At 41.0% G+C, this 25396-nt stretch overlaps 21 non-coding genes across 21 annotated transcripts; all 21 read left to right on the plus strand.

Moving 5' to 3' along the window:
- The first annotated feature begins 1072 nt into the window (after window positions 1–1072).
- Window positions 1073–1146, plus strand: trnan-guu. The gene has a single exon. It is a non-coding gene; the product is annotated as a tRNA-Asn (tRNA).
- Window positions 1147–3394: 2248 nt separating this feature from the next.
- trnan-guu lies at window positions 3395–3469 on the plus strand. Its single transcript has one exon. It is a non-coding gene; the product is annotated as a tRNA-Asn (tRNA).
- A 1100-nt stretch (window positions 3470–4569) lies between these two features.
- On the plus strand, window positions 4570–4643 carry trnan-guu. Its single transcript has one exon. It is a non-coding gene; the product is annotated as a tRNA-Asn (tRNA).
- Window positions 4644–5736: 1093 nt separating this feature from the next.
- trnan-guu lies at window positions 5737–5810 on the plus strand. The gene has a single exon. It is a non-coding gene; the product is annotated as a tRNA-Asn (tRNA).
- A 1094-nt stretch (window positions 5811–6904) lies between these two features.
- trnan-guu lies at window positions 6905–6978 on the plus strand. Its single transcript has one exon. It is a non-coding gene; the product is annotated as a tRNA-Asn (tRNA).
- A 1093-nt stretch (window positions 6979–8071) lies between these two features.
- Window positions 8072–8145, plus strand: trnan-guu. The gene has a single exon. It is a non-coding gene; the product is annotated as a tRNA-Asn (tRNA).
- A 1093-nt stretch (window positions 8146–9238) lies between these two features.
- On the plus strand, window positions 9239–9312 carry trnan-guu. Its single transcript has one exon. It is a non-coding gene; the product is annotated as a tRNA-Asn (tRNA).
- Window positions 9313–10406: 1094 nt separating this feature from the next.
- Window positions 10407–10480, plus strand: trnan-guu. The gene has a single exon. It is a non-coding gene; the product is annotated as a tRNA-Asn (tRNA).
- A 1093-nt stretch (window positions 10481–11573) lies between these two features.
- Window positions 11574–11647, plus strand: trnan-guu. The gene has a single exon. It is a non-coding gene; the product is annotated as a tRNA-Asn (tRNA).
- Window positions 11648–12739: 1092 nt separating this feature from the next.
- trnan-guu lies at window positions 12740–12813 on the plus strand. The gene has a single exon. It is a non-coding gene; the product is annotated as a tRNA-Asn (tRNA).
- Window positions 12814–13903: 1090 nt separating this feature from the next.
- On the plus strand, window positions 13904–13977 carry trnan-guu. Its single transcript has one exon. It is a non-coding gene; the product is annotated as a tRNA-Asn (tRNA).
- Window positions 13978–15067: 1090 nt separating this feature from the next.
- trnan-guu lies at window positions 15068–15141 on the plus strand. Its single transcript has one exon. It is a non-coding gene; the product is annotated as a tRNA-Asn (tRNA).
- Window positions 15142–16232: 1091 nt separating this feature from the next.
- Window positions 16233–16306, plus strand: trnan-guu. The gene has a single exon. It is a non-coding gene; the product is annotated as a tRNA-Asn (tRNA).
- A 1092-nt stretch (window positions 16307–17398) lies between these two features.
- Window positions 17399–17472, plus strand: trnan-guu. Its single transcript has one exon. It is a non-coding gene; the product is annotated as a tRNA-Asn (tRNA).
- A 1087-nt stretch (window positions 17473–18559) lies between these two features.
- On the plus strand, window positions 18560–18633 carry trnan-guu. Its single transcript has one exon. It is a non-coding gene; the product is annotated as a tRNA-Asn (tRNA).
- Window positions 18634–19726: 1093 nt separating this feature from the next.
- On the plus strand, window positions 19727–19800 carry trnan-guu. Its single transcript has one exon. It is a non-coding gene; the product is annotated as a tRNA-Asn (tRNA).
- Window positions 19801–20132: 332 nt separating this feature from the next.
- On the plus strand, window positions 20133–20206 carry trnan-guu. The gene has a single exon. It is a non-coding gene; the product is annotated as a tRNA-Asn (tRNA).
- Window positions 20207–21299: 1093 nt separating this feature from the next.
- Window positions 21300–21373, plus strand: trnan-guu. Its single transcript has one exon. It is a non-coding gene; the product is annotated as a tRNA-Asn (tRNA).
- Window positions 21374–22466: 1093 nt separating this feature from the next.
- trnan-guu lies at window positions 22467–22540 on the plus strand. Its single transcript has one exon. It is a non-coding gene; the product is annotated as a tRNA-Asn (tRNA).
- Window positions 22541–23633: 1093 nt separating this feature from the next.
- Window positions 23634–23707, plus strand: trnan-guu. The gene has a single exon. It is a non-coding gene; the product is annotated as a tRNA-Asn (tRNA).
- A 1093-nt stretch (window positions 23708–24800) lies between these two features.
- Window positions 24801–24874, plus strand: trnan-guu. The gene has a single exon. It is a non-coding gene; the product is annotated as a tRNA-Asn (tRNA).
- The last annotated feature ends 522 nt before the right edge of the window (window positions 24875–25396 follow it).

Below are 25396 nucleotides of genomic sequence, written 5' to 3' on the forward strand. Positions count from 1 at the left end.
CTCCATGATGTCGATGTGACGTCCTGTATACCTGTTATGAGATTCCTGTTTAAATTGCCGTGCTGAGGGTCAATGCCAACACAAGCCTCTCTCGTGCAATCAGTTAGTGTGTTTGACTGTCAATCTAAAGGTTTGGTGCTTTGACACCACCCAGGGATGACATTTTTCAGATTGTAAGTCCCCCTTCCTGACTTGGCGTGAGCTTCCATGAGACTTTGGCCTGCTGAGGTCAGTATAACCACAAGTCTCTGTGGTGCAATTTGTTGGCGCGTTAGACTGTTCATTTAAAGTTGGTGATTTGAGCCCACCCAGGGATGCTGTCTTTCTATTTCTAGTGATATGGAAGACCTTCCTGGCCTTACAGTAAGCTTGCTTTTGACCTGCTGTGTTTCCTGTTGTAACATGTGATTGGTGTGTTGTTGAACATGAAAGATGACAAGTTACTATACCTACTGGTAAAATGGCTGTCAATGGTCTCTGATCTTCTGTTACTCAATAGCTTGATCATTCTGTGTTCTCCAAGGAACATATAATTTATTCTTATTAATCTGGCTAGTATGACAACGTAAATGATGTCAATCTGGTATGAAAAACGTATTATTTATATTTTATCTCGCGAGAAGGACAATGTTGGTCCAGTGTGTTTGTGTGTAAATGTATGCCTATACCCATGAAAGTGACTAGCCACTTCATCATTCTTCCGGAGTCAGTCCCCTAATTATTTTTGAATGGGCTTGGCGATTATATATTACATTTGTGAAAATGCAGTTGTTTAAAATATATATTTATCATAATATATTTGTGATTGTGGCTGAATTTACTCCTGCCAGATGCCTTTTAATATAATGTTGCGCTGACGAACATTGCGCTACATCTTTGCCCTTTTAAGGCCATTCAAACAGCTAACAAACATTAGAAAACTACAGGGCTACTTCCTTGAAAATGTTGCTGCACTTTCGATGCACGTTAACACAACCATTGGAACAAAGTGTTGTTGTTTCGTAAACTCCATGTTCAGTTGATGAGAGCACAAATGGCCAGCGATCTAGCGTCAGTATTAAATACACCACAAGTCTCTGTGGCGCAATTGGTTAGCGCGTTAGACTGTTAATCTAAAGGTTGGTGGTTCGAGCCCACCCAGGGACGACAGTTTTCAGTTTGTTGTGCTCCATGATGTCGATGTGACGTCCTGTACCTGTTATGAGATTCCTGTTAAATTGCCGTGCTGAGGGTCAATGCCAACACAAGCCTCTCTCGTGCAATCAGTTAGTGTGTTTGACTGTCAATCTAAGGTTGGTGCTTTGACACCACCCAGGGATGACATTTTTCAGATTGTGAAGTCCCCCTTCCTGACTTGGCGTGAGCTTCCATGAGACTTTGGCCTGCTGAGGGTCAGTATAACCACAAGTCTCTGTGGTGCAATTTGTTGGCGCGTTAGACTGTTCATTTAAAAGTTGGTGATTTGAGCCCACCCAGGATGCTGTCTTTCTATTTCTAGTGATATGGAGACCTTCCTGGCCTTACAGTAAGCTTGCTTTTGACCTGCTGTGTTTCCTGTTGTAACATGTGATTGGTGTGTTGTTGAACATGAAAGATGACAAGTTACTATACCTACTGGTAAAATGCTGTCAATGGTCTCTGATCTTCTGTTACTCAATAGCTTGATCATTCTGTGTTCTCCAAGAACATATAATTTATTCTTATTAATCTGGCTAGTATGACAACGTAAATGATGTCAATCTGGTATGAAAAAACGTATTATTTATATTTATCTCGCGAGAAGGACAATGTTGGTCCAGTGTGTTTGTGTGTAAATGTATGCCTATACGCCATAAAAGTGACTAGCCACTTCATCATTCTTCCGGAGTCAGTCCCCTAATTATTTTTGAATGGGCTTGGCGATTATATATTACATTTGTGAAAATGCAGTTGTTTAAAATATATATTTATCATAATATATTTGTGATTGTGGCTGAATTTACTCCTGCCAGATGCCTTTTAATATAATGTTGCGCTGACGAACATTGCGCTACATCTTTGCCCTTTTAAGGCCATTCAAAAAGCTAACAAACATTAGAAAACTACAGGGCTACTTCCTTGAAAATGTTGCTGCACTTTCGATGCACGTTAACACAACCATTGGAACAAAGTGTTGTTGTTTCGTAAACTCCATGTTCAGTTGGATGAGAGCACAAATGGCCAGCGATCTAGCGTCAGTATTAAATACACCACAAGTCTCTGTGGCGCAATTGGTTAGCGCGTTAGACTGTTAATCTAAAGGTTGGTGGTTTCGAGCCCACCCGGGACGACAGTTTTCAGTTTGTTGTGCTCCATGATGTCGATGTGACGTCCTGTACCTGTTATGAGATTCCTGTTAAATTGCCGTGCTGAGGGTCAATGCCAACACAAGCCTCTCTCGTGCAATCAGTTAGTGTGTTTGACTGTCAATCTAAAGGTTGGTGCTTTGACACCACCCGGGATGACGTTTTTCAGATGTGAAGTCCCCCTTCCTGACTTGGGCGTTAGCTTCCATGAGACTTTGGCCTGCTGAGGGTCAGTATAACCACAAGTCTCTGTGGTGCAATTTGTTGGCGCGTTAGACTGTTCATTTAAAAGTTGGTGATTTGAGCCCACCCAGGATGCGGTCTTTCTATTTCTAGTGATATGGAAGACCTTCCTGGCCTTACAGTAAGCTTGCTTTGACCTGCTGTGTTTCCTGTTGTAACATGTGATTGGTGTGTTGTTGAACATGAAAGATGACAAGTTACTATACCTACTGGTAAAATGGCTGTCAATGGTCTCTGATCTTCTGTTACTCAATAGCTTGATCATTCTGTGTTCTCCAAGGAACATATAATTTATTCTTATTAATCTGGCTAGTATGACAACGTAAATGATGTCAATCTGGTATGAAAAAACGTATTATTTATATTTATCTCGCGAGAAGGACAATGTTGGTCCAGTGTGTTTGTGTGTAAATGTATGCCTATACGCCATAAAGTGACTAGCCACTTCATCATTCTTCCGGAGTCAGTCCCCTAATTATTTTTGAATGGGCTTGGCGATTATATATTACATTTGTGAAAATGCAGTTGTTTAAATATATTTATCATAATATATTTGTGATTGTGGCTGAATTTACTCCTGCCAGATGCCTTTAATATAATGTTGCGCTGACGAACATTGCGCTACATCTTTGCCCTTTTAAGGCCATTCAAACAGCTAACAAACATTAGAAAACTACAGGGCTACTTCCTTGAAAATGTTGCTGCACTTTCGATGCACGTTAACACAAACCATTGGAACAAAGTGTTGTTGTTTCGTAAACTCCATGTTCAGTTGGATGAGAGCACAAATGGCCAGCGATCTAGCGTCAGTATTAAATACACCACAAGTCTCTAGTGGCGCAATTGGTTAGCGCGTTAGACTGTTAATCTAAAGGTTGGTGGTTCGAGCCCACCCAGGGACGACAGTTTTCAGTTTGTTGTGCTCCATGATGTCGATGTGACGTCCTGTACCTGTTATGAGATTCCTGTTAAATTGCCGTGCTGAGGGTCAATGCCAACACAAGCCTCTCTCGTGCAATCAGTTAGTGTGTTTGACTGTCAATCTAAAGGTTGGGGCTTTGACACCACCCAGGGATGACATTTTTTCAGATTGTGAAGTCCCCCTTCCTGACTTGGCGTTAGCTTCCATGAGACTTTGGCCTGCTGAGGGTCAGTATAACCACAAGTCTCTGTGGTGCAATTGTTGGCGCGTTAGACTGTTCATTTAAAAGTTGGTGATTTGACCCCACCCAGGGATGCTGTCTTTCTATTTCTAGTGATATGGAAGACCTTCCTGGCCTTACAGTAAGCTTGCTTTTGACCTGCTGTGTTTCCTGTTTGTAACATGTGATTGGTGTGTTGTTGAACATGAAAGATGACAAGTTACTATACCTACTGGTAAAAATGGCTGTCAATGGTCTCTGATCTTCTGTTACTCAATAGCTTGATCATTCTGTGTTCTCCAAGGAACATAGTAATTTATTCTTATTAATCTGGCTAGTATGACAACGTAAATGATGTCAATCTGGTATGAAAAAAACGTATTAATTTATATTTATCTCGCGAGAAGGACAATGTTGGTCCAGAGTTTTGTGTGTAAATGTATGCCTATACGCCATAAAAGTGACTAGCCACTTCAATCATTCTTACCGGAGTCAGTCCCCTAATTATTTTTGAATGGGCTTTGGCGATTATATATTAAATTTGTGAAAATGCAGTTGTTTAAAATATATATTTATCATAATATATTTGTGATTGTGGCTGAATTTACTCCTGCCAGATGCCTTTAATATAATGTTGCGCTGACGAACATTGCGCTACATCTTTGCCCTTTTAAGGCCATTCAAACAGCTAACAAACATTAGAAAACTACAGGGCTACTTCCTTGAAAATGTTTGCTGCACTTTCGATGCACGTTAACACAACCATTGGAACAAAGTGTTGTTGTTTCGTAAACTCCATGTTCAGTTGGATGAGAGCACAAATGGCCAGCGATCTAGCGTCAGTATTAAATACACCACAAGTCTCTGTGGCGCAATTGGTTAGCGCGTTAGACTGTTAATCTAAAGGTTGGTGGTTCGAGCCCACCCAGGGACGACAGTTTTCAGTTTGTTGTGCTCCATGATGTCGATGTGACGTCCTGTACCTGTTATGAGATTCCTGTTAAATTGCCGTGCTGAGGGTCAATGCCAACACAAGCCTCTCTCGTGCAATCAGTTAGTGTGTTTGACTGTCAATCTAAGGTTGGTGCTTTGACACCACCCAGGGATGACATTTTTCAGATTGTGAAGTCCCCCTTCCTGACTTGGCGTGAGCTTCCATGAGACTTTGGCCTGCTGAGGGTCAGTATAACCACAAGTCTCTGTGGTGCAATTTGTTTGGCGCGTTAGACTGTTCATTTAAAAGTTGGTGATTTGAGCCCACCCAGGGATGCTGTCTTTCTATTTCTAGTTATATGGAAGACCTTCCTGGCCTTACAGTAAGCTTGCTTTTGACCTGCTGTGTTTCCTGTTGTAACATGTGATTGGTGTGTTGTTGAACATGAAAGATGACAAGTTACTATACCTACTGGTAAAATGGCTGTCAATGGTCCTCTGATCTTCTGTTACTCAATAGCTTGATCATTCTGTGTTCTCCAAGGAACATATAATTTATTCTTATTAATCTGGCTAGTATGACAACGTAAATGATGTCAATCTGGTATGAAAAAACGTATTATTTATATTTATCTCGCGAGAAGGACAATGTTGGTCCAGAGTTTTTGTGTGTAAATGTATGCCTATACGCCATAAAAGTGTCTAGCCACTTCATCATTCTTCCGGAGTCAGTCCCCTAATTATTTTTGAATGGGCTTGGCGATTATATATTACATTTGTGAAAATGCAGTTGTTTAAAATATATATTTATCATAATATATTTGTGATTGTGGCTGAATTTACTCCTGCCAGATGCCTTTTAATATAATGTTGCGCTGACGAACATTGCGCTACATCTTTGCCCTTTTAAGGCCATTCAAACAGCTAACAAACATTAGAAAACTACAGGGCTACTTCCTTGAAAATGTTGCTGCACTTTCGATGCACGTTACACAACCATTGGAACAAAGTGTTGTTGTTTCGTAAACTCCATGTTCAGTTGGATGAGAGCACAAATGGCCAGCGATCTAGCGTCAGTGTTAAATACACCACAAGTCTCTGTGGCGCAATTGGTTAGCGCGTTAGACTGTTAATCTAAAGGTTGGTGGTTCGAGCCCACCCAGGGACGACAGTTTTCAGTTTGTTGTGCTCCATGATGTCGATGTGACGTCCTGTACCTGTTTATGAGATTCCTGTTAAATTGCAGTGCTGAGGGTCAATGCCAACACAAGCCTCTCTCGTGCAATCAGTTAGTGTGTTTGACTGTCTATCTAAAGGTTGGTTCTTTGACACCACCCAGGGATGACGTTTTTCAGATTGTGAAGTCCCCCTTCCTGACTTGGCGTTAGCTTCCATGAGACTTTGGCCTGCTGAGGGTCAGTATAACCACAAGTCTCTGTGGTGTAATTTGTTGGCCGCGTTAGACTGTTCATTTAAAAGTTGGTGATTTGAGCCCACCTAGGGATGCTGTCTTCTATTTCTAGTGATATGGAAGACCTTCCTGGCCTTACAGTAAGCTTGCTTTTGACCTGCTGTGTTTCCTGTTGTAACATGTGATTGGTGTGTTGTTGAACATGAAAGATGACAAGTTACTATACCTACTGGTAAAATGGCTGTCAATGGTCTCTGATCTTCTGTTACTCAATAGCTTGATCATTCTGTGTTCTCCAAGGAACATATAATTTATTCTTATTAATCTGGCTAGTATGACAACGTAAATGATGTCAATCTGGTATGAAAAAACGTATTATTTATATTTATCTCGCGAGAAGGACAATGTTGGTCCAGTGTGTTTGTGTGTAAATGTATGCCTATACGCCATAAAAGTGACTAGCCACTTCATCATTCTTCCGGAGTCAGTCCCCTAATTATTTTTGAATGGGCTTGGCGATTATATATTAAATTTGTGAAAATGCAGTTGTTTAAAATATATATTTATCATAATATATTTGTGATTGTGGCTGAATTTACTCCTGCCAGATGCCTTTTAATATAATGTTGCGCTGACGAACATTGCGCTACATCTTTGCCCTTTTAAGGCCATTCAAACAGCTAACAAACATTAGAAAACTACAGGGCTACTTCCTTGAAAATGTTGCTGCACTTTCGATGCACGTTAACACAACCATTGGAACAAAGTGTTGTTGTTTCGTAAACTCCATGTTCAGTTGGATGAGAGCACAAATGGCCAGCGATCTAGCGTCAGTATTAAATACACCACAAGTCTCTGTGGCGCAATTGGTTAGCGCGTTAGACTGTTAATCTAAAGGTTGGTGGTTCGAGCCCACCCAGGGACGACAGTTTTCAGTTTGTTGTGCTCCATGATGTCGATGTGACGTCCTGTACCTGTTATGAGATTCCTGTTAAATTGCCGTGCTGAGGGTCAATGCCAACACAAGCCTCTCTCGTGCAATCAGTTAGTGTGTTTGACTGTCAATCTAAAGGTTGGTGCTTTGACACCACCCAGGGATGACATTTTTCAGATTGTGAAGTCCCCCTTCCTGACTTGGCGTTAGCTTCCATGAGACTTTGGCCTGCTGAGGGTCAGTATAACCACAAGTCTCTGTGGTGCAATTTGTTGGCGCGTTAGACTGTTCATTTAAAAGTTGGTGATTTGACCCCACCCAGGGATGCTGTCTTTCTATTTCTAGTGATATGGAAGACCTTCCTGGCCTTACAGTAAGCTTGCTTTTGACCTGCTGTGTTTCCTGTTGTAACATGTGATTGGTGTGTTGTTGAACATGAAAGATGACAAGTTACTATACCTACTGGTAAAATGGCTGTCAATGGTCTCTGATCTTCTGTTACTCAATAGCTTGATCATTCTGTGTTCTCCAAGGAACATATAATTTATTCTTATTAATCTGGCTAGTATGACAACGTAAATGATGTCAATCTGGTATGAAAAAACGTATTATTTATATTTATCTCGCGAGAAGGACAATGTTGGTCCAGAGTTTTTGTGTGTAAATGTATGCCTATACGCCATAAAAGTGACTAGCCACTTCATCATTCTTCCGGAGTCAGTCCCCTAATTATTTTTGAATGGGCTTGGCGATTATATATTAAATTTGTGAAAATGCAGTTGTTTAAAATATATATTTATCATAATATATTTGTGATTGTGGCTGAATTTACTCCTGCCAGATGCCTTTTAATATAATGTTGCGCTGACGAACATTGCGCTACATCTTTGCCCTTTTAAGGCCATTCAAACAGCTAACAAACATTAGAAAACTACAGGGCTACTTCCTTGAAAATGTTGCTGCACTTTCGATGCACGTTAACACAACCATTGGAACAAAGTGTTGTTGTTTCGTAAACTCCATGTTCAGTTGGATGAGAGCACAAATGGCCAGCGATCTAGCGTCAGTATTAAATACACCACAAGTCTCTGTGGCGCAATTGGTTAGCGCGTTAGACTGTTAATCTAAAGGTTGGTGGTTCGAGCCCACCCAGGGACGACAGTTTTCAGTTTGTTGTGCTCCATGATGTCGATGTGACGTCCTGTACCTGTTATGAGATTCCTGTTAAATTGCCGTGCTGAGGGTCAATGCCAACACAAGCCTCTCTCGTGCAATCAGTTAGTGTGTTTGACTGTCAATCTAAAGGTTGGTGCTTTGACACCACCCAGGGATGACATTTTTCAGATTGTGAAGTCCCCCTTCCTGACTTGGCGTGAGCTTCCATGAGACTTTGGCCTGCTGAGGGTCAGTATAACCACAAGTCTCTGTGGTGCAATTTGTTGGCGCGTTAGACTGTTCATTTAAAAGTTGGTGATTTGAGCCCACCCAGGGATGCTGTCTTTCTATTTCTAGTTATATGGAAGACCTTCCTGGCCTTACAGTAAGCTTGCTTTTGACCTGCTGTGTTTCCTGTTGTAACATGTGATTGGTGTGTTGTTGAACATGAAAGATGACAAGTTACTATACCTACTGGTAAAATGGCTGTCAATGGTCTCTGATCTTCTGTTACTCAATAGCTTGATCATTCTGTGTTCTCCAAGGAACATATAATTTATTCTTATTAATCTGGCTAGTATGACAACGTAAATGATGTCAATCTGGTATGAAAAAACGTATTATTTATATTTATCTCGCGAGAAGGACAATGTTGGTCCAGAGTTTTTGTGTGTAAATGTATGCCTATACGCCATAAAAGTGACTAGCCACTTCATCATTCTTCCGGAGTCAGTCCCCTAATTATTTTTGAATGGGCTTGGCGATTATATATTACATTTGTGAAAATGCAGTTGTTTAAAATATATATTTATCATAATATATTTGTGATTGTGGCTGAATTTACTCCTGCCAGATGCCTTTTAATATAATGTTGCGCTGACGAACATTGCGCTACATCTTTGCCCTTTTAAGGCCATTCAAACAGCTAACAAACATTAGAAAACTACAGGGCTACTTCCTTGAAAATGTTGCTGCACTTTCGATGCACGTTAACACAACCATTGGAACAAAGTGTTGTTGTTTCGTAAACTCCATGTTCAGTTGGATGAGAGCACAAATGGGCAGCGATCTAGCGTCAGTATTAAATACACCACAAGTCTCTGTGGCGCAATTGGTTAGCGCGTTAGACTGTTAATCTAAAGGTTGGTGGTTCGAGCCCACCCAGGGACGACAGTTTTCAGTTTGTTGTGCTCCATGATGTCGATGTGACGTCCTGTACCTGTTATGAGATTCCTGTTAAATTGCCGTGCTGAGGGTCAATGCCAACACAAGCCTCTCTCGTGCAATCAGTTAGTGTGTTTGACTGTCAATCTAAAGGTTGGTGCTTTGACACCACCCAGGGATGACATTTTTCAGATTGTGAAGTCCCCCTTCCTGACTTGGCGTGAGCTTCCATGAGACTTTGGCCTGCTGAGGGTCAGTATAACCACAAGTCTCTGTGGTGCAATTTGTTGGCGCGTTAGACTGTTCATTTAAAAGTTGGTGATTTGAGCCCACCCAGGGATGCTGTCTTTCTATTTCTAGTGATATGGAAGACCTTCCTGGCCTTACAGTAAGCTTGCTTTTGACCTGCTGTGTTTCCTGTTGTAACATGTGATTGGTGTGTTGTTGAACATGAAAGATGACAAGTTACTATACCTACTGGTAAAATGGCTGTCAATGGTCTCTGATCTTCTGTTACTCAATAGCTTGATCATTCTGTGTTCTCCAAGGAACATATAATTTATTCTTATTAATCTGGCTAGTATGACAACGTAAATGATGTCAATCTGGTATGAAAAAAACGTATTATTTATATTTATCTCGCGAGAAGGACAATGTTGGTCCAGAGTTTTTGTGTGTAAATGTATGCCTATACGCCATAAAAGTGACTAGCCACTTCATCATTCTTCCGGAGTCAGTCCCCTAATTATTTTTGAATGGGCTTGGCGATTATATATTACATTTGTGAAAATGCAGTTGTTTAAAATATATATTTATCATAATATATTTGTGATTGTGGCTGAATTTACTCCTGCCAGATGCCTTTTAATATAATGTTGCGCTGACGAACATTGCGCTACATCTTTGCCCTTTTAAGGCCATTCAAACAGCTAACAAACATTAGAAAACTACAGGGCTACTTCCTTGAAAATGTTGCTGCACTTTCGATGCACGTTAACACAACCATTGGAACAAAGTGTTGTTGTTTCGTAAACTCCATGTTCAGTTGGATGAGAGCACAAATGGCCAGCGATCTAGCGTCAGTATTAAATACACCACAAGTCTCTGTGGCGCAATTGGTTAGCGCGTTAGACTGTTAATCTAAAGGTTGGTGGTTCGAGCCCACCCAGGGACGACAGTTTTCAGTTTGTTGTGCTCCATGATGTCGATGTGACGTCCTGTACCTGTTATGAGATTCCTGTTAAATTGCCGTGCTGAGGGTCAATGCCAACACAAGCCTCTCTCGTGCAATCAGTTAGTGTGTTTGACTGTCAATCTAAAGGTTGGTGCTTTGACACCACCCAGGGATGACATTTTTCAGATTGTGAAGTCCCCCTTCCTGACTTGGCGTGAGCTTCCATGAGACTTTGGCCTGCTGAGGGTCAGTATAACCACAAGTCTCTGTGGTGCAATTTGTTGGCGCGTTAGACTGTTCATTTAAAAGTTGGTGATTTGAGCCCACCCAGGGATGCTGTCTTTCTATTTCTAGTGATATGGAAGACCTTCCTGGCCTTACAGTAAGCTTGCTTTTGACCTGCTGTGTTTCCTGTTGTAACATGTGATTGGTGTGTTGTTGAACATGAAAGATGACAAGTTACTATACCTACTGGTAAAATGGCTGTCAATGGTCTCTGATCTTCTGTTACTCAATAGCTTGATCATTCTGTGTTCTCCAAGGAACATATAATTTATTCTTATTAATCTGGCTAGTATGACAACGTAAATGATGTCAATCTGGTATGAAAAAACGTATTATTTATATTTATCTCGCGAGAAGGACAATGTTGGTCCAGAGTTTTTGTGTGTAAATGTATGCCTATACGCCATAAAAGTGACTAGCCACTTCATCATTCTTCCGGAGTCAGTCCCCTAATTATTTTTGAATGGGCTTGGCGATTATATATTACATTTGTGAAAATGCAGTTGTTTAAAATATATATTTATCATAATATATTTGTGATTGTGGCTGAATTTACTCCTGCCAGATGCCTTTTAATATAATGTTGCGCTGACGAACATTGCGCTACATCTTTGCCCTTTTAAGGCCATTCAAACAGCTAACAAACATTAGAAAACTACAGGGCTACTTCCTTGAAAATGTTGCTGCACTTTCGATGCACGTTAACACAACCATTGGAACAAAGTGTTGTTGTTTCGTAAACTCCATGTTCAGTTGGATGAGAGCACAAATGGCCAGCGATCTAGCGTCAGTATTAAATACACCACAAGTCTCTGTGGCGCAATTGGTTAGCGCGTTAGACTGTTAATCTAAAGGTTGGTGGTTCGAGCCCACCCAGGGACGACAGTTTTCAGTTTGTTGTGCTCCATGATGTCGATGTGACGTCCTGTACCTGTTATGAGATTCCTGTTAAATTGCCGTGCTGAGGGTCAATGCCAACACAAGCCTCTCTCGTGCAATCAGTTAGTGTGTTTGACTGTCAATCTAAAGGTTGGTGCTTTGACACCACCCAGGGATGACATTTTTCAGATTGTGAAGTCCCCCTTCCTGACTTGGCGTGAGCTTCCATGAGACTTTGGCCTGCTGAGGGTCAGTATAACCACAAGTCTCTGTGGTGCAATTTGTTGGCGCGTTAGACTGTTCATTTAAAAGTTGGTGATTTGAGCCCACCCAGGGATGCTGTCTTTCTATTTCTAGTGATATGGAAGACCTTCCTGGCCTTACAGTAAGCTTGCTTTTGACCTGCTGTGTTTCCTGTTGTAACATGTGATTGGTGTGTTGTTGAACATGAAAGATGACAAGTTACTATACCTACTGGTAAAATGGCTGTCAATGGTCTCTGATCTTCTGTTACTCAATAGCTTGATCATTCTGTGTTCTCCAAGGAACATATAATTTATTCTTATTAATCTGGCTAGTATGACAACGTAAATGATGTCAATCTGGTATGAAAAAACGTATTATTTATATTTATCTCGCGAGAAGGACAATGTTGGTCCAGTGTGTTTGTGTGTAAATGTATGCCTATACGCCATAAAAGTGACTAGCCACTTCATCATTCTTCCGGAGTCAGTCCCCTAATTATTTTTGAATGGGCTTGGCGATTATATATTAATTTGTGAAAATGCAGTTGTTTAAAATATATATTTATCATAATATATTTGTGATTGTGGCTGAATTTACTCCTGCAGATGCCTTTTAATATAATGTTGCGCTGACGAACATTGCGCTACATCTTTGCCCTTTTAAGGCCATTCAAACAGCTAACAAACATTAGAAAACTACAGGGCTACTTCCTTGAAAATTGTTGCTGCACTTTCGATGCACGTTAACACAACCATTGGAACAAAGTGTTGTTGTTTCGTAAACTCCATGTTCAGTTGGATGAGAGCACAAATGGCCAGCGATCTAGCGTCAGTATTAAATACACCACAAGTCTCTGTGGCGCAATTGGTTAGCGCGTTAGACTGTTAATCTAAAGGTTGGTGGTTCGAGCCCACCCAGGGACGACAGTTTTCAGTTTGTTGTGCTCCATGATGTCGATGTGACGTCCTGTACCTGTTATGAGATTCCTGTTAAATTGCCGTGCTGAGGGTCAATGCCAACACAAGCCTCTCTCGTGCAATCAGTTAGTGTGTTTGACTGTCAATCTAAAGGTTGGTGCTTTGACACCACCCAGGGATGACATTTTTCAGATTGTGAAGTCCCCCTTCCTGACTTGGCGTTAGCTTCCATGAGACTTTGGCCTGCTGAGGGTCAGTATAACCACAAGTCTCTGTGGTGCAATTTGTTGGCGCGTTAGACTGTTCATTTAAAAGTTGGTGATTTGACCCCACCCAGGGATGCTGTCTTTCTATTTCTAGTGATATGGAAGACCTTCCTGGCCTTACAGTAAGCTTGCTTTTGACCTGCTGTGTTTCCTGTTGTAACATGTGATTGGTGTGTTGTTGAACATGAAAGATGACAAGTTACTATACCTACTGGTAAAATGGCTGTCAATGGTCTCTGATCTTCTGTTACTCAATAGCTTGATCATTCTGTGTTCTCCAAGGAACATATAATTTATTCTTATTAATCTGGCTAGTATGACAACGTAAATGATGTCAATCTGGTATGAAAAAACGTATTATTTATATTTATCTCGCGAGAAGGACAATGTTGGTCCAGAGTTTTTGTGTGTAAATGTATGCCTATACGCCATAAAAGTGACTAGCCACTTCATCATTCTTCCGGAGTCAGTCCCCTAATTATTTTTGAATGGGCTTGGCGATTATATATTACATTTGTGAAAATGCAGTTGTTTAAAATATATATTTATCATAATATTTGTGATTGTGGCTGAATTTACTCCTGCCAGATGCCTTTTAATATAATGTTGCGCTGACGAACATTGCGCTACATCTTTGCCCTTTAAGGCCATTCAAACAGCTAACAAACATTAGAAAACTACAGGGCTACTTCCTTGAAAATGTTGCTGCACTTTCGATGCACGTTAACACAACCATTGGAACAAAGTGTTGTTGTTTCGTAAACTCCATGTTCAGTTGGATGAGAGCACAAATGGGCAGCGATCTAGCGTCAGTATTAAATACACCACAAGTCTCTGTGGCGCAATTGGTTAGCGCGTTAGACTGTTAATCTAAAGGTTGGTGGTTCGAGCCCACCCAGGGACGACAGTTTTCAGTTTGTTGTGCTCCATGATGTCGATGTGACGTCCTGTACCTGTTATGAGATTCCTGTTAAATGCCGTGCTGAGGGCAATGCCAACACAAGCCCTCTCTCGTGCAATCAGTTAGTGTGTTTGACTGTCAATCTAAAGGTTGGTGCTTTGACACCACCCAGGGATGACATTTTTTCAGATTGTGAAGTCCCCCTTCCTGACTTGGCGTGAGCTTCCATGAGACTTTGGCCTGCTGAGGGTCAGTATAACCACAAGTCTCTGTGGTGCAATTTGTTTGGCGCGTTAGACTGTTCATTTAAAAGTTGGTGATTTGAGCCCCCCCAGGGATGCTGTCTTTCTATTTCCTAGTTATATGGAAGACTTCCTGGCCTTACAGTAAGCTTGCTTTGACCTGCTGTGTTTCCTGTTGTAACATGTGATTGGTGTGTTGTTGAACATGAAAGATGACAAGTTACTATACCTACTGGTAAAATGGCTGTCAATGGTCTCTGATCTTCTGTTACTCAATAGCTTGATCATTCTGTGTTCTCCAAGGAACATATAATTTATTCTTATTAATCTGGCTAGTATGACAACGTAAATGATGTCAATCTGGTATGAAAAAACGTATTATTTATATTTATCTCGCGAGAAGACAATGTTGGTCCAGAGTTTTGTGTGTAAATGTATGCCTATACGCCATAAAAGTGACTAGCCACTTCATCATTCTTCCGGAGTCAGTCCCCTATTATTTTTGAATGGCTTGGCGATTATATATTACATTTGTGAAAATGCAGTTGTTTAAAATATATATTTATCATAATATATTTGTGATTGTGGCTGAATTTACTCCTGCCAGATGCCTTTTAATATAATGTTGCGCTGACGAACATTGCGCTACATCTTTGCCCTTTTAAGGCCATTCAAACAGCTAACAAACATTAGAAAACTACAGGGCTACTTCCTTGAAAATGTTGCTGCACTTTCGATGCACCGTTAACACAACCATTGGAACAAAGTGTTGTTGTTTCGTAAACTCCATGTTCAGTTGGATGAGAGCACAAATGGCCAGCGATCTAGCGTCAGTATTAAATACACCACAAGTCTCTGTGGCGCAATTGGTTAGCGCGTTAGACTGTTAATCTAAAGGTTGGTGGTTCGAGCCCACCCAGGGACGACAGTTTCAGTTTGTTGTGCTCCATGATGTCGATGTGACGTCCTGTACCTGTTATGAGATTCCTGTTAAATTGCAGTGCTGAGGGTCAATGCCAACACAAGCCTCTCTCGTGCAATCAGTTAGTGTGTTTGACTGTCAATCTAAAGGTTGGTGCTTTGACACCACCCAGGGATGACATTTTTCAGATTGTGAAGTCCCCCTTCCTGACTTGGCGTGAGCTTCCATGAGACTTTGGCCTGCTGAGGGTCAGTATAACCACAAGTCTCTGTGGTGCAATTTGTTGGCGCGTTAGACTGTTCATTTAAAAGTTGGTGATTTGAGCCCACCCAGGGATGCTGTCTTCTATTTCTAGTGATATGGAGACCTTCCTGGCCTTACAGTAAGCTTGCTTTTGACCTGCTGTGTTTCCTGTTGTAACATGTGATTGGTGTGTGTTGTTGAACATGAAAGATGACAAGTTACTATACCTACTGGTAAAATGGCTGTCAATGGTCTCTGATCTTCTGTTACTCATAGCTTGATCATTCTGTGTTCTCCAAGGAACAATATATTGATTCTTATTAATCTGGCTAGTATGACAACGTAAATGATGTCAATCTGGTATGAAAAAACGTATTAGTTATATTTATCTCGCGAGAAGGACAATGTTTGGTCCAGAGTTTTTGTGTGTAAATGTATGCCTATACGCCATAAAAGTGACTAGCCACTTCATCATTCTTCCGGAGTCAGTCCCTAATTATTTTTGAATGGGCTTGGCGATTATATATTACATTTGTGAAAATGCAGTTGTTTAAAATATATATTTATCATAATATATTTGTGATTGTGGCTGAATTTACTCCTGCCAGATGCCTTTTAATATAATGTTGCGCTGACGAACATTGCGCTACATCTTTGCCCTTTAAGGCCATTCAAACAGCTAACAAACATTAGAAAACTACAGGGCTACTTCCTTGAAAATGTTGCTGCACTTTCGATGCACGTTAACACAACCATTGGAACAAAGTGTTGTTGTTTTTGTAAACTCCATGTTCAGTTGGATGAGAGCACAAATGGCCAGCGATCTAGCGTCAGTATTAAATACACCACAAGTCTCTGTGGCGCAATTGGTTACTGCGTTAGACTGTTAATCTAAAGGTTGGTGGTTCGAGCCCACCCAGGGACGACAGTTTTCAGTTGTTGTGCTCCATGATGTCGATGTGACGTCCTGTACCTGTTAATGAGATTCCTGTTAAATTGCCGTGCTGAGGGTCAATGCCAACACAAGCCTCTCTCGTGCAATCAGTTAGTGTGTTTGACTGTCAATCTAAAGGTTGGTGCTTTGACACCACCCAGGGATGACATTTTTCAGATTGTGAAGTCCCCCTTCCTGACTTGGCGTGAGCTTCCATGAGACTTTGGCCTGCTGAGGGTCAGTATAACCACAAGTCTCTGTGGTGCAATTTGTTGGCGCGTTAGACTGTTCATTTAAAAGTTGGTGATTTGAGCCCACCCAGGGATGCTGTCTTTCTATTTCTAGTGATATGGAAGACCTTCCTGGCCTTACAGTAAGCTTGCTTTTGACCTGCTGTGTTTCCTGTTGTAACATGTGATTGGTGTGTTGTTGAACATGAAAGATGACAAGTTACTATACCTACTGGTAAAATGGCTGTCAATGGTCTCTGATCTTCTGTTACTCAATAGCTTGATCATTCTGTGTTCTCCAAGGAACATATAATTTATTCTTATTAATCTGGCTAGTATGACAACGTAAATGATGTCAATCTGGTATGAAAAAACGTATTATTTATATTTATCTCGCGAGAAGGACAATGTTGGTCCAGAGTTTTTGTGTGTAAATGTATGCCTATACGCCATAAAAGTGACTAGCACTTCATCATTCTTCCGGAGTCAGTCCCCTAATTATTTTTGAATGGGCTTGGCGATTATATATTACATTTGTGAAAATGCAGTTGTTTAAAATATATATTTATCATAATATATTTGTGATTGTGGCTGAATTTACTCCTGCCAGATGCCTTTTAATATAATGTTGCGCTGACGAACATTGCGCTACATCTTTGCCCTTTTAAGGCCATTCAAACAGCTAACAAACATTAGAAAACTACAGGGCTACTTCCTTGAAAATGTTGCTGCACTTTCGATGCACGTTAACACAACCATTGGAACAAAGTGTTGTTGTTTCGTAAACTCCATGTTCAGTTGGATGAGAGCACAAATGGCCAGTGATCTAGCGTCAGTATTAAATACTCCACAAGTCTCTGTGGCGCAATTGGTTAGCGCGTTAGACTGTTAATCTAAAGGTTGGTGGTTCGAGCCCACCCAGGGACGACAGTTTTCAGTTTGTTGTGCTCCATGATGTCGATGTGACTACCTGTTATGAGATTCCTGTTAAATTGCCGTGCTGAGGGTCAATGCCAACACAAGCCTCTCTCGTGCAATCAGTTAGTGTGTTTGACTGTCAATCTAAAGGTTGGTGCTTTGACACCACCCAGGGATGACATTTTTCAGATTGTGAAGTCCCCCTTCCTGACTTGGCGTTAGCTTCCATGAGACTTTGGCCTGCTGAGGGTCAGTATAACCACAAGTCTCTGTGGTGCAATTTGTTGGCGCGTTAGACTGTTCATTTAAAAGTTGGTGATTTGAGCCCACCCAGGGATGCTGTCTTTCTATTTCTAGTGATATGGAAGACCTTCCTGGCCTTACAGTAAGCTTGCTTTTGACCTGCTGTGTTTCCTGTTGTAACATGTGATTGGTGTGTTGTTGAACATGAAAGATGACAAGTTACTATACCTACTGGTAAAATGGCTGTCAATGGTCTCTGATCTTCTGTTACTCAATAGCTTGATCATTCTGTGTTCTCCAAGGAACATATCATTTATTCTTATTAATCTGGCTAGTATGACAACGTAAATGATGTCAATCTGGTATGAAAAAACGTATTATTTATATTTATCTCGCGAGAAGGACAATGTTGGTCCAGAGTTTTTGTGTGTAAATGTATGCCTATACGCCATAAAAGTGACTAGCCACTTCATCATTCTTCCGGAGTCAGTCCCCTAATTATTTTTGAATGGGCTTGGCGATTATATATTACATTTGTGAAAATGCAGTTGTTTAAAATATATATTTATCATAATATATTTGTGATTGTGGCTGAATTTACTCCTGCCAGATGCCTTTTAATATAATGTTGCGCTGACGAACATTGCGCTACATCTTTGCCCTTTTAAGGCCATTCAAACAGCTAACAAACATTAGAAAACTACAGGGCTACTTCCTTGAAAATGTTGCTGCACTTTCGATGCACGTTAACACAACCATTGGAACAAAGTGTTGTTGTTTCGTAAACTCCATGTTCAGTTGGATGAGAGCACAAATGGCTAGTGATCTAGCGTCAGTATTAAATACACCACAAGTCTCTGTGGCGCAATTGGTTAGCGCGTTAGACTGTTAATCTAAAGGTTGGTGGTTCGAGCCCACCCAGGGACGACAGTTTTCAGTTTGTTGTGCTCCATGATGTCGATGTGACGCCCTGTACCTGTTATGAGATTCCTGTTAAATTGCCGTGCTGAGGGTCAATGCCAACACAAGCCTCTCTCGTGCAATCAGTTAGTGTGTTTGACTGTCAATCTAAAGGTTGGTGCTTTGACACCACCCAGGGATGACATTTTTCAGATTGTGAAGTCCCCCTTCCTGACTTGGCGTGAGCTTCCATGAGACTTTGGCCTGCTGAGGGTCAGTATAACCACAAGTCTCTGTGGTGCAATTTGTTGGCGCGTTAGACTGTTCATTTAAAAGTTGGTGATTTGAGCCCACCCAGGGATGCTGTCTTTCTATTTCTAGTGATATGGAAGACCTTCCTGGCCTTACAGTAAGCTTGCTTTTGACCTGCTGTGTTTCCTGTTGTAACATGTGATTGGTGTGTTGTTGAACATGAAAGATGACAAGTTACTATACCTACTGGTAAAATGGCTGTCAATGGTCTCTGATCTTCTGTTACTCAATAGCTTGATCATTCTGTGTTCTCCAAGGAACATATAATTTATTCTTATTAATCTGGCTAGTATGACAACGTAAATGATGTCAATCTGGTATGAAAAAACGTATTATTTATATTTATCTTGCGAGAAGGACAATGTTGGTCCAGAGTTTTTGTGTGTAAATGTATGCCTATACGCCATAAAAGTGACTAGCCACTTCATCATTCTTCCGGAGTCAGTCCCCTAATTATTTTTGAATGGGCTTGGCGATTATATATTACATTTGTGAAAATGCAGTTGTTTAAAATATATATTTATCATAATATATTTGTGATTGTGGCTGAATTTACTCTTGCCAGATGCCTTTTAATATAATGTTGCGCTGACGAACATTGCGCTACATCTTTGCCCTTTTAAGGCCATTCAAAAAGCTAACAAACATTAGAAAACTACAGGGCTACTTCCTTGAAAATGTTGCTGCACTTTCGATGCACGTTAACACAACCATTGGAACAAAGTGTTGTTGTTTCGTAAACTCCATGTTCAGTTGGATGAGATCACGAATGGCCAGCGATCTAGCGTCAGGATTAAATACACCACAAGTCTCTGTGGCGCAATTGGTTAGCGCGTTAGACTGTTAATCTAAAGGTTGGTGGTTCAAGCCCACCCAGGGACGACAGTTTTCAGTTTGTTGTGCTCCATGATGTCGATGTGACTACCTGTTATGAGATTCCTGTTAAATTGCCGTGCTGAGGGTCAATGCCAACACAAGCCTCTCTCGTGCAATCAGTTAGCGTGTTTGACTGTCAATCTAAAGGTTGGTGCTTTGACACCACCCAGGGATGACATTTTTCAGATTGTGGAGATGTGAACTGACCCTTCCTGACCTGACTTCCTGACGTTAACACAACCATTGGAACAAAGTGTTGTTGTTTCGTAAACTCCATGTTCAGTTGGATGAGAGCACAAATGGCCAGTGATCTAGCGTCAGTATTAAATACACCACAAGTCTCTGTGGCGCAATTGGTTAGCGCGTTAGACTGTTAATCTAAAGGTTGGTGGTTCGAGCCCACCCAGGGACGACAGTTTTCAGTTTGTTGTGCTCCATGATGTCGATGTGACGTCCTGTACCTGTTATGAGATTCCTGTTAAATTGCCGTGCTGAGGGTCAATGCCAACACAAGCCTCTCTCGTGCAATCAGTTAGTGTGTTTGACTGTCAATCTAAAGGTTGGTGCTTTGACACCACCCAGGGATGACATTTTTCAGATTGTGAAGTCCCCCTTCCTGACTTGGCGTGAGCTTCCATGAGACTTTGGCCTGCTGAGGGTCAGTATAACCACAAGTCTCTGTGGTGCAATTTGTTGGCGCGTTAGACTGTTCATTTAAAAGTTGGTGATTTGAGCCCACCCAGGGATGCTGTCTTTCTATTTCTAGTGATATGGAAGACCTTCCTGGCCTTACAGGAAGCTTGCTTTTGACCTGCTGTGTTTCCTGTTGTAACATGTGATTGGTGTGTTGTTGAACATGAAAGATGACAAGTTACTATACCTACTGGTAAAATGGCTGTCAATGGTCTCTGATCTTCTGTTACTCAATAGCTTGATCATTCTGTGTTCTCCAAGGAACATATAATTTATTCTTATTAATCTGGCTAGTATGACAACGTAAATGATGTCAATCTGGTATGAAAAAACGTATTATTTATATTTATCTCGCGAGAAGGACAATGTTGGTCCAGAGTTTTTGTGTGTAAATGTATGCCTATACGCCATAAAAGTGACTAGCCACTTCATCATTCTTCCGGAGTCAGTCCCCTAATTATTTTTGAATGGGCTTGGCGATTATATATTACATTTGTGAAAATGCAGTTGTTTAAAATATATATTTATCATAATATATTTGTGATTGTGGCTGAATTTACTCCTGCCAGATGCCTTTTAATATAATGTTGCGCTGACGAACATTGCGCTACATCTTTGCCCTTTTAAGGCCATTCAAACAGCTAACAAACATTAGAAAACTACAGGGCTACTTCCTTGAAAATGTTGCTGCACTTTCGATGCACGTTAACACAACCATTGGAACAAAGTGTTGTTGTTTTGTAAACTCCATGTTCAGTTGGATGAGAGCACAAATGGCCAGCGATCTAGCGTCAGTATTAAATACACCACAAGTCTCTGTGGCGCAATTGGTTACTGCGTTAGACTGTTAATCTAAAGGTTGGTGGTTCGAGCCCACCCAGGGACGACAGTTTTCAGTTTGTTGTGCTCCATGATGTCGATGTGACGTCCTGTACCTGTTATGAGATTCCTGTTAAATTGCCGTGCTGAGGGTCAATGCCAACACAAGCCTCTCTCGTGCAATCAGTTAGTGTGTTTGACTGTCAATCTAAAGGTTGGTGCTTTGACACCACCCAGGGATGACATTTTTCAGATTGTGAAGTCCCCCTTCCTGACTTGGCGTGAGCTTCCATGAGACTTTGGCCTGCTGAGGGTCAGTATAACCACAAGTCTCTGTGGTGCAATTTGTTGGCGCGTTAGACTGTTCATTTAAAAGTTGGTGATTTGAGCCCACCCAGGGATGCTGTCTTTCTATTTCTAGTGATATGGAAGACCTTCCTGGCCTTACAGTAAGCTTGCTTTTGACCTGCTGTGTTTCCTGTTGTAACATGTGATTGGTGTGTTGTTGAACATGAAAGATGACAAGTTACTATACCTACTGGTAAAATGGCTGTCAATGGTCTCTGATCTTCTGTTACTCAATAGCTTGATCATTCTGTGTTCTCCAAGGAACATATAATTTATTCTTATTAATCTGGCTAGTATGACAACGTAAATGATGTCAATCTGGTATGAAAAAACGTATTATTTATATTTATCTCGCGAGAAGGACAATGTTGGTCCAGAGTTTTTGTGTGTAAATGTATGCCTATACGCCATAAAAGTGACTAGCCACTTCATCATTCTTCCGGAGTCAGTCCCCTAATTATTTTTGAATGGGCTTGGCGATTATATATTACATTTGTGAAAATGCAGTTGTTTAAAATATATATTTATCATAATATATTTGTGATTGTGGCTGAATTTACTCCTGCCAGATGCCTTTTAATATAATGTTGCGCTGACGAACATTGCGCTACATCTTTGCCCTTTTAAGGCCATTCAAACAGCTAACAAACATTAGAAAACTACAGGGCTACTTCCTTGAAAATGTTGCTGCACTTTCGATGCACGTTAACACAACCATTGGAACAAAGTGTTGTTGTTTCGTAAACTCCATGTTCAGTTGGATGAGAGCACAAATGGCTAGTGATCTAGCGTCAGTATTAAATACACCACAAGTCTCTGTGGCGCAATTGGTTAGCGCGTTAGACTGTTAATCTAAAGGTTGGTGGTTCGAGCCCACCCAGGGACGACAGTTTTCAGTTTGTTGTGCTCCATGATGTCGATGTGACGCCCTGTACCTGTTATGAGATTCCTGTTAAATTGCCGTGCTGAGGGTCAATGCCAACACAAGCCTCTCTCGTGCAATCAGTTAGTGTGTTTGACTGTCAATCTAAAGGTTGGTGCTTTGACACCACCCAGGGATGACATTTTTCAGATTGTGAAGTCCCCCTTCCTGACTTGGCGTGAGCTTCCATGAGACTTTGGCCTGCTGAGGGTCAGTATAACCACAAGTCTCTGTGGTGCAATTTGTTGGCGCGTTAGACTGTTCATTTAAAAGTTGGTGATTTGAGCCCACCCAGGGATGCTGTCTTTCTATTTCTAGTGATATGGAAGACCTTCCTGGCCTTACAGGAAGCTTGCTTTTGACCTGCTGTGTTTCCTGTTGTAACATGTGATTGGTGTGTTGTTGAACATGAAAGATGACAAGTTACTATACCTACTGGTAAAATGGCTGTCAATGGTCTCTGATCTTCTGTTACTCAATAGCTTGATCATTCTGTGTTCTCCAAGGAACATATAATTTATTCTTATTAATCTGGCTAGTATGACAACGTAAATGATGTCAATCTGGTATGAAAAAACGTATTATTTATATTTATCTCGCGAGAAGGACAATGTTGGTCCAGAGTTTTTGTGTGTAAATGTATGCCTATACGCCATAAAAGTGACTAGCCACTTCATCATTCTTCCGGAGTCAGTCCCCTAATTATTTTTGAATGGGCTTGGCGATTATATATTACATTTGTGAAAATGCAGTTGTTTAAAATATATATTTATCATAATATATTTGTGATTGTGGCTGAATTTACTCCTGCCAGATGCCTTTTAATATAATGTTGCGCTGACGAACATTGCGCTACATCTTTGCCCTTTTAAGGCCATTCAAACAGCTAACAAACATTAGAAAACTACAGGGCTACTTCCTTGAAAATGTTGCTGCACTTTCGATGCACGTTAACACAACCATTGGAACAAAGTGTTGTTGTTTTGTAAACTCCATGTTCAGTTGGATGAGAGCACAAATGGCCAGCGATCTAGCGTCAGTATTAAATACACCACAAGTCTCTGTGGCGCAATTGGTTACTGCGTTAGACTGTTAATCTAAAGGTTGGTGGTTCGAGCCCACCCAGGGACGACAGTTTTCAGTTTGTTGTGCTCCATGATGTCGATGTGACGTCCTGTACCTGTTATGAGATTCCTGTTAAATTGCCGTGCTGAGGGTCAATGCCAACACAAGCCTCTCTCGTGCAATCAGTTAGTGTGTTTGACTGTCAATCTAAAGGTTGGTGCTTTGACACCACCCAGGGATGACATTTTTCAGATTGTGAAGTCCCCCTTCCTGACTTGGCGTGAGCTTCCATGAGACTTTGGCCTGCTGAGGGTCAGTATAACCACAAGTCTCTGTGGTGCAATTTGTTGGCGCGTTAGACTGTTCATTTAAAAGTTGGTGATTTGAGCCCACCCAGGGATGCTGTCTTTCTATTTCTAGTGATATGGAAGACCTTCCTGGCCTTACAGTAAGCTTGCTTTTGACCTGCTGTGTTTCCTGTTGTAACATGTGATTGGTGTGTTGTTGAACATGAAAGATGACAAGTTACTATACCTACTGGTAAAATGGCTGTCAATGGTCTCTGATCTTCTGTTACTCAATAGCTTGATCATTCTGTGTTCTCCAAGGAACATATAATTTATTCTTATTAATCTGGCTAGTATGACAACGTAAATGATGTCAATCTGGTATGAAAAAACGTATTATTTATATTTATCTCGCGAGAAGGACAATGTTGGTCCAGAGTTTTTGTGTGTAAATGTATGCCTATACGCCATAAAAGTGACTAGCCACTTCATCATTCTTCCGGAGTCAGTCCCCTAATTATTTTTGAATGGGCTTGGCGATTATATATTACATTTGTGAAAATGCAGTTGTTTAAAATATATATTTATCATAATATATTTGTGATTGTGGCTGAATTTACTCCTGCCAGATGCCTTTTAATATAATGTTGCGCTGACGAACATTGCGCTACATCTTTGCCCTTTTAAGGCCATTCAAACAGCTAACAAACATTAGAAAACTACAGGGCTACTTCCTTGAAAATGTTGCTGCACTTTCGATGCACGTTAACACAACCATTGGAACAAAGTGTTGTTGTTTCGTAAACTCCATGTTCAGTTGGATGAGAGCACAAATGGCTAGTGATCTAGCGTCAGTATTAAATACACCACAAGTCTCTGTGGCGCAATTGGTTAGCGCGTTAGACTGTTAATCTAAAGGTTGGTGGTTCGAGCCCACCCAGGGACGACAGTTTTCAGTTTGTTGTGCTCCATGATGTCGATGTGACGCCCTGTACCTGTTATGAGATTCCTGTTAAATTGCCGTGCTGAGGGTCAATGCCAACACAAGCCTCTCTCGTGCAATCAGTTAGTGTGTTTGACTGTCAATCTAAAGGTTGGTGCTTTGACACCACCCAGGGATGACATTTTTCAGATTGTGAAGTCCCCCTTCCTGACTTGGCGTTAGCTTCCATGAGACTTTGGCCTGCTGAGGGTCAGTATAACCACAAGTCTCTGTGGTGCAATTTGTTGGCGCGTTAGACTGTTCATTTAAAAGTTGGTGATTTGAGCCCACCCAGGGATGCTGTCTTTCTATTTCTAGTGATATGGAAGACCTTCCTGGCCTTACAGTAAGCTTGCTTTTGACCTGCTGTGTTTCCTGTTGTAACATGTGATTGGTGTGTTGTTGAACATGAAAGATGACAAGTTACTATACCTACTGGTAAAATGGCTGTCAATGGTCTCTGATCTTCTGTTACTCATAGCTTGA

The sequence above is a fragment of the Oncorhynchus mykiss genome, chromosome 21, assembly GCF_013265735.2.
Source record: "Oncorhynchus mykiss isolate Arlee chromosome 21, USDA_OmykA_1.1, whole genome shotgun sequence".
Taxonomy (NCBI): Eukaryota; Metazoa; Chordata; class Actinopteri; order Salmoniformes; family Salmonidae; genus Oncorhynchus; species Oncorhynchus mykiss.